We start from the raw sequence: 17,623 nt of genomic DNA on the forward strand, positions 1-17,623 counted from the left end.
CTCTCACTATTGGCATAATATCAGGGTGAACTTACTGATTACACATTTGACAAAAGGCAGCCCTGACATTTTAATGGCCACAGTGGTTAGCTTTGGTTTCCAGAATTGCCTTGAAAATGGTATGACACATGGCTTCAAACCACGATTTCATAGTTTAACTCATTTTAATTTCCAGGCGTTGTTTTTCTGTGAACATTCTAATAGTTCAGGTTCAGAGGCAACCTTCAACACAATGGAGTTGTTCTTATTTTGGGGTGGGGGGTTACTCTGTGGGGAAAAAACAGACCAGTTAAATTAAGAGTAAGGTAATTTTTTGGATGACAGGAAAAGAGATATCCAGCCATACAATCATGACACGTGCACATGAAATACCACCGTCTCTGACCTGCGTTCTTATCTTCAATGCAATGAAAATACACTTGTGGTCATGAGATTTTGCAATTTGACTATAAAATGTAGATAATCACAATCATCTAAAACCTGTTTTGAATAGTGCCTTTTACTTTCAAAGCAAGTTCATTACTATCATCTTATTTGATCTTCATGGCAAGTGTTTGAAGTAGGTAGGGCCCACCTGTTTACTCAAGGGAGACTCCTACATAGAGAAGGAAAATGATTTGCCTGAGAGCTCACAGATTTATCCCGTGCCCTTGAGTCCTATGGCAATGGATTCTCTATTATTTACTTGCAAAATACAGAAAATTAGTTCATCTCCTTTCAAAATCATGCTGCATCTCCAAGCTAACTTCTTATCACTTCATGTAGCCTTTTGAAATATTTATTCAGTTCTGAACTTGTAATCTGCCACCTAAGCACCTGTTTTCCTTTCCATTCTGTACATGAATGTGAGTCTGAACTGGTTCTACCAGCTCTGAAATGCCTTGGCTGGGTCGCCATGACAATAATGTGCTGTCACTTATAAAAAGAAACAAGTTGAGTCACCTCCTAGAGTTTTTCACTCTTCAGCTCCCAAACACCTCGGATTAGATGACCTCTCTCCTATTTGCGGGGAAGAGGGAAGGGAGATTAAGTTTCGTGTCTCAGTGCAACACCTCGGGGGAGAAATACAAAAGAGGAGAAATCCCAAGTAGGTAATAATAAGGTGAGGCCAGGTTTCAGGGTCCAAGCCACACCTCAGAGACAAGCTGAGCTGAACCCATCCATTACTCCTTCCTGAAAAACACGAATCGCTCAGGAGGAGCCGCCTCTCCCAACGGCAGCCCTGTTCCTGGTCTCCTGCTCCCACGCCTGCCTTCCTAGCTGGGCGCCTTCTCTGTGTGTCCCATCTCCTTCCTTTTGTTTTCATGTTCGTCCACTGAGCCCAATAAAGTCAACTTTTTGCATATTAAAACTTAATTTGTTTAAGGACAAACAGTTGGAGGCGTGCTTCTCAGAGGCCAGAGTGACAGATCTCATGAGGAGCGCTTTGGCCATGGGGGCTGCCAGTTTGGCAGGTCCCGGAGTCTGAGGAGGGACGCCAAAAGGCATTACCCTGAACAGGAAGGTGGAGCTGTTTCCCAACACCGCGATCTCGCCCCAGATGCCATCGCGACTGCAGCTAATTAAGAGAACAGTTAAAACTGACGCCATCAGTCAAGTCCACAGACCTCAGTCATCTCCCCAGCTCTCGACTGTGGCGCCACTCCCAGAGGGCAGAACCGTATTCAGTCATTCAGAAAATGGCAGGAAGCAGCTATTAAATATCTGAAAACCATAAAAATGCAATCATACTGTGCTTTACTGAGCCGTCCACCAGAGACCAATGCCCAGCAACTTTGGAAACTTAGCAGCCCTCTCGAATTCACACACTCACAAATAAGAAGATTAATCAAAAGCACCTCAAATCAAAATTTAATTATAAGGTGGGGATGAGAGAGGCTGTGCTGGCCATTCTCCTGCTTTTTTTGGTTTATGACTGATCAATACCCCTCGTATCAGCCAAATGCGTGACAAAGTCCATGGGGTGTCTTTAGAAAGGAAGTAACAGATTAAATATTGAGCTAAACAATTTAATCTTCTCCTGGAAGAATTTTCAGATATTTGTAAAGGTAAATCCTATTAGAGGGGAACAGTCTCCATGTGCTAGATTATAGAGCCTCATTGGGAGAAGTTCATAAACACAGATACACAAGCCACTAAAACAAAACTTCTCTTAATAGCATGGCAAATGGAGACCAGAAAAAAACATTGCCCTTAAAAAGAAAAACATATATATATATATGTTTTTATTTAGTAAATTTAGTGCAGAGCACTTGAAAATTTTGCCTATTGAGGACTGGCTTTACCTCTAAGTAGGTAATTATTCTCTTTGAATCCCCTCGCAGGAGAAATGGAATTTTCTGGTGATCTAAGCTAAGAAATGACATTGAACATCTTAGAAAGAAGCACTATAAACAATGTTATCCAAACGTCTTTTATTAAATCCCTACTATATGCCTCATAGGGATACTGAGGAGTAAGCAGAAGTGTTGAGACACATGAGCATGGACTTTGGAGTCAGGCCTGGGTTCAAATTCCAACTCCCCACAGACTAGCTGTGTGACTTCAGGCAAGTGATTACACCACTCTGTTTCCTCATCTGTTAAATAGAGCTAATACTCTTCCTGTCTCAAGCTGTTGTTTGAAGTTTAGAAGAGGTAATATATGCAAAGTTCTTAGAACAGGTTCTGACATACAGTAAGTACTCAATAAAGCGATGATGATGATGAAGATGATGATGATGATTTCTAAAGCTACCATTTGTAGACAGCTTGAACAGTCATTGTGATTTCTATATGTGATCTTACTGAATATGCCTTACAACTTTATACATTAAACAGTATTACTATCGTTTTAGTCATTTTATAATGACTGATAAAGGATAAATAAACATCTGATGAAGGATCAGATATTATGAGACAAGGCGTCTCATGGAGGAAGTGACTAGAAGTACCAAGTGACCCAGCCTTGCATTCACAAAAAGCTTCAATTTCAGCATTTTGTTTTTATCTCCAAGTTAGGTGAGACCATCACAGACAGAACCCAAGACTGTCAAAAGTGAGCAACTTAACCTTCTTCTCTGCTTAAAGTCCAGGAGGACACATTTTTTTAGTGTACTGTGAATTAACATTTTTTTCTAAAATGTAAAATTATCTTGTGACTAGCGGACCCATAATACATTCTATTGTGTATTAAAAATGTACATTTGTTCCACATAAATATTTACAATGTACTATGATTTTTAAACCTATTTTTCCCTTTCTTTTTTATATATCTATCAAAAGCCTTGGGGAAAAAAAGGGTCTCTGTTTACCTGATTTTAACTTACCAAATGCATGCCACTGGTTGCAGAGTTGGGAAGCGATGCACAACAGACAACATTATATAGTGCTTCCACCATATAGACACAATAGTCCCAAGTATCCTCAAGAGCATAGGAAATAGTAAAAAGTTGTAAATTAATTAGAAAGGGATGAGCTTGGAGTATTATTACTTTTGCTTTTTAATATGATTTATTTAATTCTAAGTTTATATAATTTAATTTTTCCTAGTGTCTGTGTTTAACAATCAGCTTGCAAAATTTCTGAAAATCTAACAATGGGCTCCCATGTGCCAGCAGGAGCCAGCTCTGGCACGTCACTGACTCCACAGAGGATTTCTTGATGTGTACAAACACGAATCTTTCAGCCAGTGTATATCAATATAGTGACACTTATAGCAAGACACTTCTGAACAGTTACACGTGTTCAGAAACATACACCCAGGTGGCTTTCTTTATATATATAAGAATATGTGTCTCACACCCAATTCAGGTGAGTTCTCCACAGACAGTGCTCTCTCAATCTCCCCAACAATTTGTTAGTCCACGTGCATAAACCCTGGTACTGTCTGCTACAGACCTTCGTTGGGATTGGCTGGGAATGAAAAATACCCACATCCATATACAGTTGATGGAATAAGCCTGGCTTCACTTTGGTAGCTCTTGCCAGACCCAACCTAATGTCACAAATGAGCTGGTGACCTCTGGGTGGCCACCAGATGGTTACTTTTCTTCCTCATTGGATGTTACAGATAAGAACACCCCCCTAACTCTATTATAAAATCTAGATGCTCAGAAGTTGAATGACCACATCCACTCAGATCCGGGATTTTTTTTCTTTTTTTTGCATTACTGTGTGCTCACAAGCACACACACACTCTGAAGAAAGCTCATGTTTTAAGCTAAATATGGTACTACTCTTTCTGAAATGTCTAATACTTGTAGAATGATATGCCTTGGTCATTTCCTGATACAGAATGAGAGCCAAAAAATACATTCTTTTAAGAACTAAATTCTGCACCCGACTATATTTCTACTATGATATTTTAGCGCACCCATGTTACCATTACAATTTTTTAAACTACCACCTCAAACATCCTTACCGCCAAACTACTACTATTAAAAAGGAATTTGTCAGGGCGGGCCTGGTGGCATAGTGGTTAAGTTGGCGTGCTCTGCTTTGGCGACCCCAGGGTTCACACGTTCAAATCCCTGGTATGGACCTACTCACTACTCATCAAACCACACTGTAGTGGCATCCCATATACAAAATAGAGGAAGATGGGCACAGATGTTAGCTCAGAGCTAATCTTCCTCAGCAAAAAGAGGAAGATTGGCAATGGATGTTAGCTCAGAGCCAATCTTCCTCACCAAAAAAAAAAAAAAGGAATTTGTCCAATTCTTATTGTTTCTCCTTTCCTTGAAGATGGGAAATCAAGTGATCCAAAATCAATTGCTCAGATGTCCACTGTGGCAAGAAGAAGTAAGTTCAAAACCTTTCATTAATATTCCAAGTTTGAGAAATGCCCACAATGGACAAAAATTGTACGAATTTGGGAGGAAAAACAGGAGGCAATGGTTTTCAGGCCCTGCATTTTCCCTGAGTAATTCATAATGATTTTATAATAAATTTTTCCAGGCCATTAGTCTAAAATGTTGCCTGATAAGTATGACTATTTTGAAAAGGAAAAAGAAATTAAGCAGGAACCAGCCACTGAATTTAGAAAGATAGTTATGCCTTTATATAGCAACCTTTTTATCTCTGCCTGCACTGTAAATAGATTTTTTTTTTTTAATTAGAAGAACCACTGGTCTCTACTTGTAAGGTATAATCTTCCTAGACAGGATTTTCATACAAAAAAAATCGATCTCTTGACTCAAATAGGATCCAACTGACCACCAAAGTTCTTTGTTAAGAATCTTCACTACCTACCATACAAAGAAATGTCAAATAAAAAGGGAGGAATAAAAGAACATTCTCTCCAACAAAAGGAAGCATTTCATAATAGATAACAATGCACTTTCCTCTCCAGAGTGTCAAGGACTTGTTTACTGACACTTTTAAACAGATTGCTTAGAAACTGGACAGAAAAATGCCAAGCCAACCTCAAGTGGTGAGCTTCCACAGAGAGCAAAACGTTCCAACAATTCTTGAATAGCAGAGAGAAAGAAAGAAATCTCCCTACACATTTTCACTTATCCCCTCTCTGCCAAAAATACTCACACAGAAGCTCTCTGGGCAGCCACTCCTCTGAAAACTGAATTCTTAGTCTTTACATCACATACAAACTAATTTAGAGGTGGAAGATGTTAAGTCCAGACTATATTTAGGCAAACTATTCATTATTTCTTTACTAACCAATCACGAACTCAGTTCATCCAGTTGTTTTGAAACTACCTAGTTGTTTAATTGAATGTAATTTTTCATACTTCTTTCAACATTTAGAAACCCACAGGATTTAGGGCCGGCCCCGTGGCTTAGCGGTTAAGTGCGCGCGCTCCGCTACTGGCGGTCCGGGTTCGGATCCCAGGTGTGCACCGACGCACTGCTTCTCCAGCCATGCTGAGGCCGCATCCCACATACAGCATGTGCAGCTATGACATACAACTATCTGCTGGGGCTTTGGGGGAAAAAGAAATAAAAAAAAAAAAAAGAGAGAGAAACCCACAGGATTTAGAAGAATTATCTGAATAATTTTTGCAAAATGACAATTCACTCTCAGGATTGTTACTTGGATATTCCTGGAAAAACAATTGTCTTGATACGTAGCTTGCTTCGACTATCTCAAAGATAAATCCAAGGAAGTTTCTAGTAAAAAAGAAAGAAATTTCTAAGAGGAACACTCTTACAATTACAAACTTCTGGTTCAGAGCTTAATGAGATTTGGGCAAAAACCGGGTATCGACATAGTCTATGTGCGTTCTCTGCCAGTATTTAGTAGGCTAATCCATTCTGCATATTTTCTAAAAATAACAAAATGAAGTGTAATAAAGGTTCATGTCCAGTTACGGGGCATGCTATGTGAATCTCATTCTACCTCACATTTCAAAACCCTCCCAGGTTTCAGGCTTCTGTGGCAGCTGTAAGTCTGTTTATGTAGAAAAAAATCAAAGAGAAGTGGGAAGACTTCAGAATCACTCTAGCGATTCAAGGATGGACCAAGGACCAACTTGATTTTTGTCTCACACTTAAATTATGATCAAGAGAAACTGTAAGAAATATGGCTATCAAAATCACTGTCTTTCCCAAGAATTGGTTTTCTCTCCTAACTTTCCTGTTTGGGTCATTGTAACCATCTCTCTTCCAATTTCACAAACTAGAACCTTGAAGTCATCCCTGAAACTCCCCTCTCCTCTGCACTTTGACCTATTCTCAAGTCTTCTCAATTCCTATTCAAGTTATTCCTCAGGTTCAGCCCTTTCTCACTATTTCCACGGCCATCTGCCTACTCATACTCGAGCAAGCAAGACAACCTCACACCTGGTTTCCAACGTTACTCCAGCCTCTGCCACACTAATCCAGAGGACACACCGCTGTTAAACCATCTCCTAAAACCTTGTTGTCCTCAATAGAATCAATAAAAGTCCCTGATCTAAATTCCCCTCTCCTACTTTCACGTTACTCCAGCCTTCCCAACTGTGGGAGACAGGACTAGATGTCCCCAAATATCCATTGTCTTCTTCTTCCTTCAGTAATAGAACACCCAATTATAGCTGGGAACATCACCAGCTAAATAAAAGCTAATTCTTCTATACTTCTTTGCAACCAGGTGTGCCCCTGCAATCAAGTTCTGGCCAATATGATATGAAAAGAAGTATTACATGCAACCACAGGGTCATAACCTCAAAATGCAGTGTGCACTGGTGTTCCTCTTTTGTCCTTCACTTTGACTAAGATGTAGATGTGACAGCAGGATCAGGAGCAGCCATTTTATACACAGAAATGGAAGCCATATATAGGGGATAGTAGAGACACTCTGCCAGCCCTACCAGTTCTCTGCTTTCAGATGGTTAAGTAAAAAGAAACGAATTTACATTTTGTCTAATCAATTGTTAAATTGTGCTTTTATGACAGCAACCTAACTCATACCCTAATTTATACCCAACATATACTATATCCTCAATTGTTTGATAAAATTCAACAGTATATAAAATCATAGAAAGTGAAAGAATGACCTAGATTTTTCACTCAAAATCAAATTTACTTTTGGCACACAGCCCAACACACACCCGCAATATGGCAATATCCTCAGTATTCAAAATCGTTTTTTAAACTCTCTAGTTGAAATGAAAATATTTCTTTATACATATTAAACTTTTCTGGTTGCAGCTGTCAGAAACTTAAGAAAAACAGGAAAATTAAAAAAATATGTATACAGTGGCATCTAATGGCTCTCAGGAATATCAGAACCTTCCTTCTCTCCATTTCTCAAGTTCTCTGTTTATCTGCTTCATTCTCCCCTCTTACTACCAACCAGCTTCCTACTGCTTCCAGGTTTTACATAGTATAATCCAGGCACCCAAAGAGAGAAATGCTTTATTGTCCCTTATCGAGTTCTATCATGTGTTAACCCAGTCAGACCCTGAAAGCAGAGCTATATAAAATAAAATCGGCTAACCATTGTTTACCTATGTGCTTTAAAAAAAAAAAAAAAAAAACCTGCTGTCCCTTGGGTACATGTAAAAAGAGTCCCTAATAACAATTACATTTTGTCTTGGTCAGTGGCTGAGGGATGTGCCTCTGGACCTGGGGTGGAGCTGGGATGCTCATCACAGAGTTCTATGAGCACAAATTCATTCAGAGGGCAAGTTATAGTGAGATTCACTCCGTTTTCCACTATTGCCAAGAAACACAAACTCAGTGTGGAAACATGAGGATGCAGCCAGCTAGAAGACTTCAAGAAAAGCCATAATAATGTACTTAGTGTCCTAACACCCTATTTGCTAACGTATATATACTGTGTTCTCACAACTTCGTGGAACAAAGCATTTATTTCTTTGTCACTAGAAACCACAGAAAAACTAGTGTGGGCCAGAGTGGTCCCTTTCCTCCAGATTCTGATGCCCTGACTACTGGTTAACAGATTTTACAGAAATGGCCAGCGGCAGTAAGCTAGTCATTTATTTATAGGTTTGTTTTTTTTTCTGAAGTTCCTCCAGTGGAATCTAGATACAGCTGCAAAGTCTACTTTTTCTGTCCCTGATTTTATTCTTTAGGTTTTACTTAATTCCTCATAAGCCCCAAATCTCTGGGTTCTGATGAGTGTGCATGGATGCTACACACTTTTGTTTTAAACCATGCTAATGGTTACCTAACATTTTCTCATATAATCCTTTCAACAGATTTGAGATAGAAGTTTTTAATCAACTCTATTAACATATAGTTTATGCACAATAAAATGCATCCATTTTAATTTCACGGTTCAATGAGTTTTGACAAATATACATCTGTATAAATATAATCAAAATTAAGATATAGAACATGCCCTCCACCCCCAAAGAGTTCCCTTGTACTCTATTCAGGTCACTCTCTGGACCCATCTCAGACAACCTTGGCCTCAGACAATCACAGATAAATTTTCCTTCATTAGAGATTAGATTTGTCTCTTCCAGTGATTCATAAAAAATGGTACTCTTTTGTGTCTGATTTTTGTATTCTTTTGTCTTTTTTTCACTCAGCACTATGTTTTTGCAATTCATCAATGTTGTTGCCTATATCAGTAGTTCACTCCTCTTTGTTGCTGCGTAGTATAGTGTTGTATGGATATATCACAATTTGTTTATCCATTTCATCAGTTGATGGACATTTGAGTTGTTACCAGTTTTAGGCTACTATGAATAAAGTCACTTTGAAGATTTGTGTACAAGTGTTTGTGTGGACATATGTTTTCATTTCTCTTTGGTAAATGACTGTAAGTGGCATTTCTGGGTCGTAACATAAGGGTATGCTTAGTTTTATAAGACACAGCCACTCCGTTTTTCCAAAATGGTTGTACTACTTGCTCTACATCCCTAGCAGGACTTACTATGGTCAGTGTTTTTCATTTTAGCCATTCTTATGTATTTGTACTGGTAGGTCATTGTGGGTTTGCATTTCCCCGATGAATAATGATGCTAAGTATCTTTTCATGTTGTTAGCCCTTCATATATCTTCTTTTGGAAATGTCTGTTCAGATATTTTGCCCATTTTTTTAAATCATCAATGCTCTTATTATTGAGTTGTTAACAGTTTTTCTATATTCCTTACGCTTTATCAAACATACATATTTTTACTGTTTCCTTCCAGCCGTGGCTTACCTTTTATTTTTTTAACGGTGTCATTCAAAAGGCAGAAGTTTTTAATTTTGATGAAATCTACGTTTATCATTTTTTCTTTTATTGTTCATACTTTTGTATCCTCTGTATAAGAAATCTTTGCCTAATCCAAGATGAAAAAGATTTTTTCCTACTTTCTTCTAGAAGTTTTATGATTCAGCTGTTTATAATTTCCACAATCCACGTGGGGTTAATTTTTATGTACAATGTTAGGCAATGATCAATATTCATCATTCCATATGAAAATACATTTATAACATCAGAATTTTTTGAAAATATTCTCCTTTCCTCCATTAAATTTTCTTGGCCCTTTATCAAAAATCAATTGACCACATATGTAGTGATATATTTTTAGAATTGCTGTTGTGTTTCATTATCTGAAACTTGTCCATTATCTGAAGTATGTCTGTCCTTCTGCCGATACCACACTGTCTTGGTTACTGTATCCTCATGGTCCCTCTTGAAATAAGGTAGTTGTTCACGTTTCAAAATTACTTTGGATTTATTAGGTATTTTCCGTTTCCATGTAAATTTTTGAATCAGTTTGCCATTTTCTATTTTTAAAAAAAGTATACTGAGATTTGATTGAGATTACACTGAATCTATAGATTAATGTAGGGAAAATCGACATCTTAACAATATCTAGTTCTTCTGATACATGAACAAGATGAATCTCTCTACATAGGTCTTCTTTAATTTCTCTCAGCATTGCTTCAAATGTTTTGTAGTTTTTAGTGTATAGGTTTTATACATATTTTGTTAAAATATTTTTTACTGTTATTTCATAGATTTTGATGCTATTCCAAATGATATCTTTAAAATGTTAATTTCCGATTGTTTTTTACTAATATATAGAAATACAAGTGATTTTTGTACATTGACCTTGTATCATGCAACCTTGCTAAATTCACTTATTAGTTCTAGTAACTTTCTTGTAGATTCCTTTGGATTTTCTGTAGACATGATCATTACAGTATTGCTTTTTCCTTTCTAATTTATATATGCTTTATTTTTTCTTCTTGCCTTATTACACTGGTTAGGATATCCACTAGAATGATGAATAGAAGCAGGGAAAGCAGATATCCTTCCTTGTTTCTAATCTTAGGGAAAAAGTCTTCAGTATGTCACCATTAAATACAACACTAGTTGTAGGTTTTTCAGAGTGCTCTTTACCAGGTTTAGGAATTTCCCTTTTATTACTAGTGTTCTGAGGAATACTACTGATTTTCAAATATTAAACCATTTGTGCATTCCTTTGATAAATCCTACATAGTCGTGATGTATTACCATTTTTATATACCGCTCAATTCAATTTACTAAGATCTTGTTAAGGAATTTTTGTGTCTATGTTCATGAGGGAGATTTCTAGAAGTACATTATTTAATTTCCAAATATTTAGGAATATTCCAGATATCTTTCTGTTAATGACTTCCAGCTTAATTCTATTGCGGTCAGAGATAATACTCTATATGATTTCAATCCTTTTACATTACTAAGACTTGTTTTATCGCCCAACATATCTTGATTAATGTTCATATATACTTAAAAGAATGTATATTCCATTGTTACATCAATGTTTTTGATGGTATTATTCAAGTTTTCCATATACTTACTGATTTTTCTGTCTACTTTTTCTATCAATTACTATGCATGGGGGTTAAAACCTCCAACTATAATTGAGAAAATGACCATTTCTCCTTGCAGTTCTGTCAGGTTTTCCTTTATGTTGTTTGAAGCTTTGTAATTGAGTGCACGAATATTTATGGTTGTTATCTGTTCTTAATAGATTGATCTCTTTATCATTATAAAATGCTCTTCTTTATCTCTGATAATATTTCTTTTCTGATGTCTACTTTACCTAATATTAATTCAACTACTCTTAACTTTCTCATGATTAGAGTTTGCATGGTATATATTGCCCACTATTCTTTTACTTATAACATATGTCTGTCTTTATATTTAGACTGTTTCTTTTACAAAGCATATAATTGTCTTAATTTTATATCCAAACTTACAATCTCTGTATGCTAATGGATCATTTACCCCATTTATATTTAATGCAATTATCAATATGGTTGGGTTTAAATCTACCATCTTGCTATTTGCTTTTTACTTCTTCTGATTTTTGTCACCTTTTTTCTCTTTTCTTGCCTCTTTTTAGGTTAATTCATCAGTTTTTCTTCTGTTTTATCTCTACTGCTAGCTTATTAGCTATACTCTTTGTTTTTGGGCTCTTGGGTATTTTTTTAAAGGTTTTTTCTAAGGTTTTCAATAGGCATCTAGAAGCTACACAGTCTGCCACTGAATAATATTATACTACTTCACATATAACGTAAGAACTTTATGATGAATACTTCCATATCCTCCCTCACATTTTTTGTATTATTTTTGGCATATATTTCACTTCTACATATTTTATAAGCCTCACAATTCAATATTGTTATTTTTGCTTTAAAGAAGTCAAATATTTTGAAGAAATTTTAATATGAGAAAAACATGTTTTATCTTCCCCGCATATTTACCATTTTGAGTGCTTTTCATTGGTTTGTGTAGATATGTTTCCATCTTGCATCATTTTCCTTCCACTTGAAGGAATTCCTCTTGCATTTCTTATCATGCAATTCTGCTGGCAACATGTTCCCTCGGCTTTTATTCATCTGAAATCATCTTTATTTTCCTTTCAGTTTTGAAGGCTATTTTCACTAGGTAAAGAATTCTAGGTTGACGGGTTTTGCTTTTTGTTTTTCCTTTTAGAACTTTAAAGATATTGTTACATTGTTTTTTGTATTGCATAGTTTCTGATGAGAGGTATATTATCTTTTTCTTTCCTCTGCAATCTATTTCTCTGGCTGCTTGTAAGACTTACACTTTTTCAGTGTTTTTCTTCAACTTAATTATAATATGATTGGTGTGGTTTTCTTTATGTTAATTAGGCTTGGGGTTTAATGAACATCTTGGAACTGTGGGTTTATAGTTTTCCTCAAATTTGAAAATTTGTGACCATTGTTTCTTCAAATAATTTCTTCTGTACTCTCCCCTTTCTGGGAATCCAATTATACATATGACAGAATATTTGATATTATACCATAGGTCACTGAAGGTCTGTTCATTTCTTTTTCATTCTATTTCTCTCTGTGTTTCCTTTTGATCATTTCTATTACTGTGTCTTTATTTTTTTTGTGTGTGTGTGAGGAGGACTAGCCCTGAGCTAACATCCTATGCCAATCCTCCCCTTTTTTCTTGAGGAAGACTGGCCCTGGGCTAACATCTGTGCCCATCTTCCTCTACTTTATATGGGACGCTGCCACAGCATGGCTTAAGAAGCGGTGCGTCGGTGCACGCCCGGGATCCAAACCTGTCAACCCCGGGCCGCCGCAGTGGAGCGTGCACACTTAACCACTGCGCCACAGGGTGGCCCCACTATGTCTTTAACGTCACTAATTTTTTGTTTGTTTTTTGTAAGTATATAATCTGCTATTACTATCACTCAGAGAAACTGTCATTTCTGATATTGTATTTTTATTTCTAGAAGTTTCATTTGCCTTTTTTAAGTATCTTCCATTTCTCTCCTCATCATGTTCATGTTTTCTCTTAAATACTTGAGCAAAGTAACAATAATACTTTAGTATTCTTGTCTGCTGACTTCATAATTTCTGTTTCATTGACTGATTTTTATTCCAGTTATAAGTCACAATTTCCCTTCTTCACAGGTCAAATAATTTTTTATTGGATGCTAGGCATTGTACATTTTTGAGTATCTGAATATGGTTGCCTTGCTTTAAAGAACTTTGGGATTTATTCTGGAAGACACCTAAGATACTTGCTAAGTTTGATGCTTATTTTTAAGACTTTATAAAGTGTATCTAGAGAAGCCTTTATTCTAGAGCTATTTTAACTCCACTAGTAAGGTGTGACCCTCCTAGAGTCTCCACTACAAGACAGTGCGAGGAAATGGCAAAACAGAGCCCAGAAGTTGGGGCCATCCAGCAGCAGCTTGAGCCATGAAGGAAAGGATGAACCAAGGATGCCATAGAAAGCCAAGAGGAGGAGAAATGTCCTGGATTCTCTCCACTAATGCTCTGCCTCTCATTATTCAAATCAATCTGGAAGCCAAAGGGCAGAGAAGTCTGGGAAAGGAATGTAGCTTCCTGTATTATAGAACAGAACAAGGGAAGGCAGAGAAAGGATCTGAGAACAATCAGGTAGTTGATTCCACATTTTATCTCGTTCTGTGGAAGAGATAATGGAGAACTGGAGAATTCCACGGACTTACTCACGGTCACACAGCCACCGAGTGATGGAGCTAGAATTTCTTTAACTACAAACCAGTTCCATACATTTTTTTCTACAGACTATGATTTCCTTTTACAATGTAACAGGAGAGGAGGTGGAATACTCTATCTACTTGCCTGGAGTATTTTAACTGCCTCCTAACTGATTTTCCCACTTTCTATCTCATTGCCTTCTCTTCTGTTCTCACTAAACATGACTGAAGTTCCCCAGAGTTTTATTTAAAGTGGTATTCACTTTGGAAGTTCTAAGCTCTAAAGATGATTGTCCTTGAGACCAAGACCACTGGTGTCCCCCGTTCCTCCAATCATTCTCCATCCTCCTGTGCTCCCAGAGCTCCTTTTGCTTCCTTCGCTCACAGCATATGTCACATTGAGGAGCAATTATTTGTGGCCTGTCTCCCCTCTTATACTGATGGGAACCAATTCTCAATCATCTTGATATCCTAAGAAACTGACATAATGTCTAACACCTTGTCAATGCTCTATAAGTGCTTGAATAAATGAATGAATATAACTGAAGACATCCTCCCACCAGACCGTTGAAGTATTCAAAATTGAGACTGCTAATCTATCCTTAAGTCTCTGAAGACTGTAAGACACACCAGTTCAGGGAGGGTTAGAGTTGTCGGGAGGAGGAATATTAATTCCTCTAGTTTCAGTGTCTTAGCTTTGATGCCCCAGCTTTCCAATCATCCCATACAAGGTTGTTAGAGTTATGCCTTTTCATTTAGTCACATGGATGAGAAGGATGAGCACAAGGAAGCGGCTGTCTAGATTGAGAATCCCTTCAGATGCTGACATAAAAATAATTGGACAACAAAGCCCCGTTTTAGCACTTTCTCTACAGTGATACACAAGAGGCATTTGCGGGCCCACAACAATTTTGAAAGCATAGTTCTAGGGAATAGTGCTATGTAATCATAAAATTACACTTGAGATAAGATTTAATTATCATTTTCACCTTTCCAACACCTTTCATAAAGTAATGCTTAAAAGCTTTGCAAGAAAGAATATTACCCTTAAAGTGATAACATGCAACAATGAAAGCAAAAGAAAGACCAACCAGCAGGCCAGGCTTTTATGGGAGCTTAGGTTCAGGGCATTATTCAAAATTATTACAAGTGACTGCCATCTAAGGGAGTTTATAGATTGGTTTTGAAGGGGAAGCCGCTGGGAAAAATAAATGGATTCTGTTTCCTAAAAGAGATATTTTCACTTCTCCAGAGAGCTAATGAAAGCCGCCAGCTACCACAATAAGCAGTCACTGATCACAAGGTAAGAAGCATGTCCTCAAAATCGTTCTATCTTCACTGTAAATCACAACACACTCAACGTTATCACTGATAGAGATGTGTAAGACAGAGGGTGGAAACAGGTAGATGCCCTAACCTATCTTCTAAGGGGGGACCCATAGGATGACATCAGCTACTTGAAAATAATTCTTACCTGTCCTGGATAGAAATATAATATTATACTTGGTTTCTTAATTGCATTCATGAATTTCCAGCTAATTTTAAAAGTGATGAGCAAACTGTCAAGGTCATGAAAAATAAGGAAAATCTGAGAAACTGTCACAGATTGGAGGAGACTAAGGAGATATAATGACTAAATTCAACATGGTATCCTGGACTAGATCCTGCACCAGAAAAAGGATATTAGTGGGAAAACTGGTGAAATCCAAACAAAGTCTAGAGTTTAGTTAATAGGAATATGCCAATGTTAATTTCATAGTTTCCACAAATGGCCATGGTAAGGTAAGATGCTAACATTAGGGGAAGCTGGGTGAAGGGTATGTGGGAACTTTCTGTACTCTATTTGCAACTTTCTATAAATCTAAAATTATTCCAAAATCAAAAGTTTACTTTTTAAATAAGTGATAAAGTCCACTGGCTATTCTGGTGGTTTTATCAAGTGGATAATGACAAATTGAATACCTCTTTCTAGTTTCCAACTTCCCAAAGAGGAAGAAGTGGATCCATCAGACAACAGGGAATATGGAAGGAGAAGGGCAGGCATGAGCTCATGAAGTGGCCCTACAAGTGGAAAGCAGAATCTGCCACCATTAAATTTTGAGTGACAGCCTCAGCTGCTGAGGATCCCAGAGGGATTTAACTGGACTTTCTATTTTTCTTGATCAATTCAAACCACAGTCATTAGGGCTTCACTTAGAAATGAGACCAAAATACTTCTGAATTCATTTGCATATGTGTATACACAGTTTTTCAGTGTAAATCCTTTGCACTACGAGTCTGCACACTTTTTCTTAGAATCCTGAAGACCAAACTGCGAAGAAGTATGTCCCCAAGTTTTGATAGAGTATTCTATCATTAGGCTTAAAGGGGGAGGTTTAGATTGAATGAAAGAGGCATACGGGTCCTAGTAGGATACAGATGGCATCATCAATTTGAGGAGAATTTAATAAAGGGACTATTTCCCAAGATATGGACAAAATTTAGAGAAACTAGCATGGAATAGTGCATGCAGCACCTCAGGGCAAGCGATTGTGAAGAGCTGTTATGACAGCTCTTGTGAAGATATCCCTACGCTGAAGGGACAAAGGGAGGGAGAAGTTACTGGAAACTGAGAGAAGGACATATATAGGGGGGCACTTGTAGAGCACCCACTGGATGAAAGCCAGAGGAGTTAATACCCTGACCTCTCTCTCTTCCCACCCTCTGATTCTCTGCTGATGCCTCCCATTGGCCAAATCTAAGTAGAAACCAGAGCACACGGGAGCCCACTGCTACAACCCACACAGGGCAGCCTTTTGCAGGCTCAGAGCAAGATGGAGAAAGGGGTGTAGAGTCGATCTGGAGGAGCAATCATATCCAGCCTACTCGTTTTGTTGCTTGCCTCATCCTGAATTGTGATTGTTATTGCACCTGTTTAATAATAATGCTAATCTACTCATTGCTCAGTTGCACAATTTTTCTGAATCCAATATGGCCAAATAATTTTTCTTCTTGTAAACTCTTTCATAGAGGTCAAGCCACACTCTGACAAGATGCAATAGCCTCTGAAAGAAAGGGTTTTATTTGCAAATAGTTCGGGCTAGCAAAGCACAGAGGCTGCTGTATGCTTTCAGCAATGGAGTGGACTTGGAAAAGACTGCACCCAGATTCCCTCAGTGGACTCCTCTGGCTTCAAATAATAGTCTTCTCCCCTCTTTTAAGTCTGTCCTTTATATTCCCTTCATTTGTGAAACCCTTTTAAAAAGCCAGCATCAAAGACTCCTCCCTGGAGACAGAAAGGAGTGATGGGGCAGAGGAACAATGAAAATACCATTGGAACACAGAAGGAACAAATGCCAATACCTGCAGACTTCTGGCACTTAGAGATCCACCAGGATTTGGCTTATTTGTCTCTTCTTCATCACCTTTGAATTTCTAATTATGTAAAAGAAAAACTCCAAAATGGACAGATATATTAAGGCAGTTAGAAGAGAAGAGTGGGGCTCATGAGCTGAACGTGGCAATTGAGCCAAAGGGAAAGATGGCCAAGGAAGAAAAAGTGAGTAGGATCAAGGGAGAGAAGATAGAGAGGTGAGATGAAGCCTCATGTTGGATGTGGGGTAATCAAATTCTCACCCTCAGGGTCAGCGAGGCATGGGAAGATGTGGCCAATGAGCTGGCCAAGCGGTAGGACTGGCGTTCCCAATACGTATACAGAAAACACGTGTAACGGGTACACCCTGCCTCAACAACTTAGATACCAAGAA

The sequence above is a fragment of the Diceros bicornis genome, chromosome 12 (genome assembly GCF_020826845.1).
Source record: "Diceros bicornis minor isolate mBicDic1 chromosome 12, mDicBic1.mat.cur, whole genome shotgun sequence".
In the NCBI taxonomy this organism is placed as follows: Eukaryota; Metazoa; Chordata; class Mammalia; order Perissodactyla; family Rhinocerotidae; genus Diceros; species Diceros bicornis.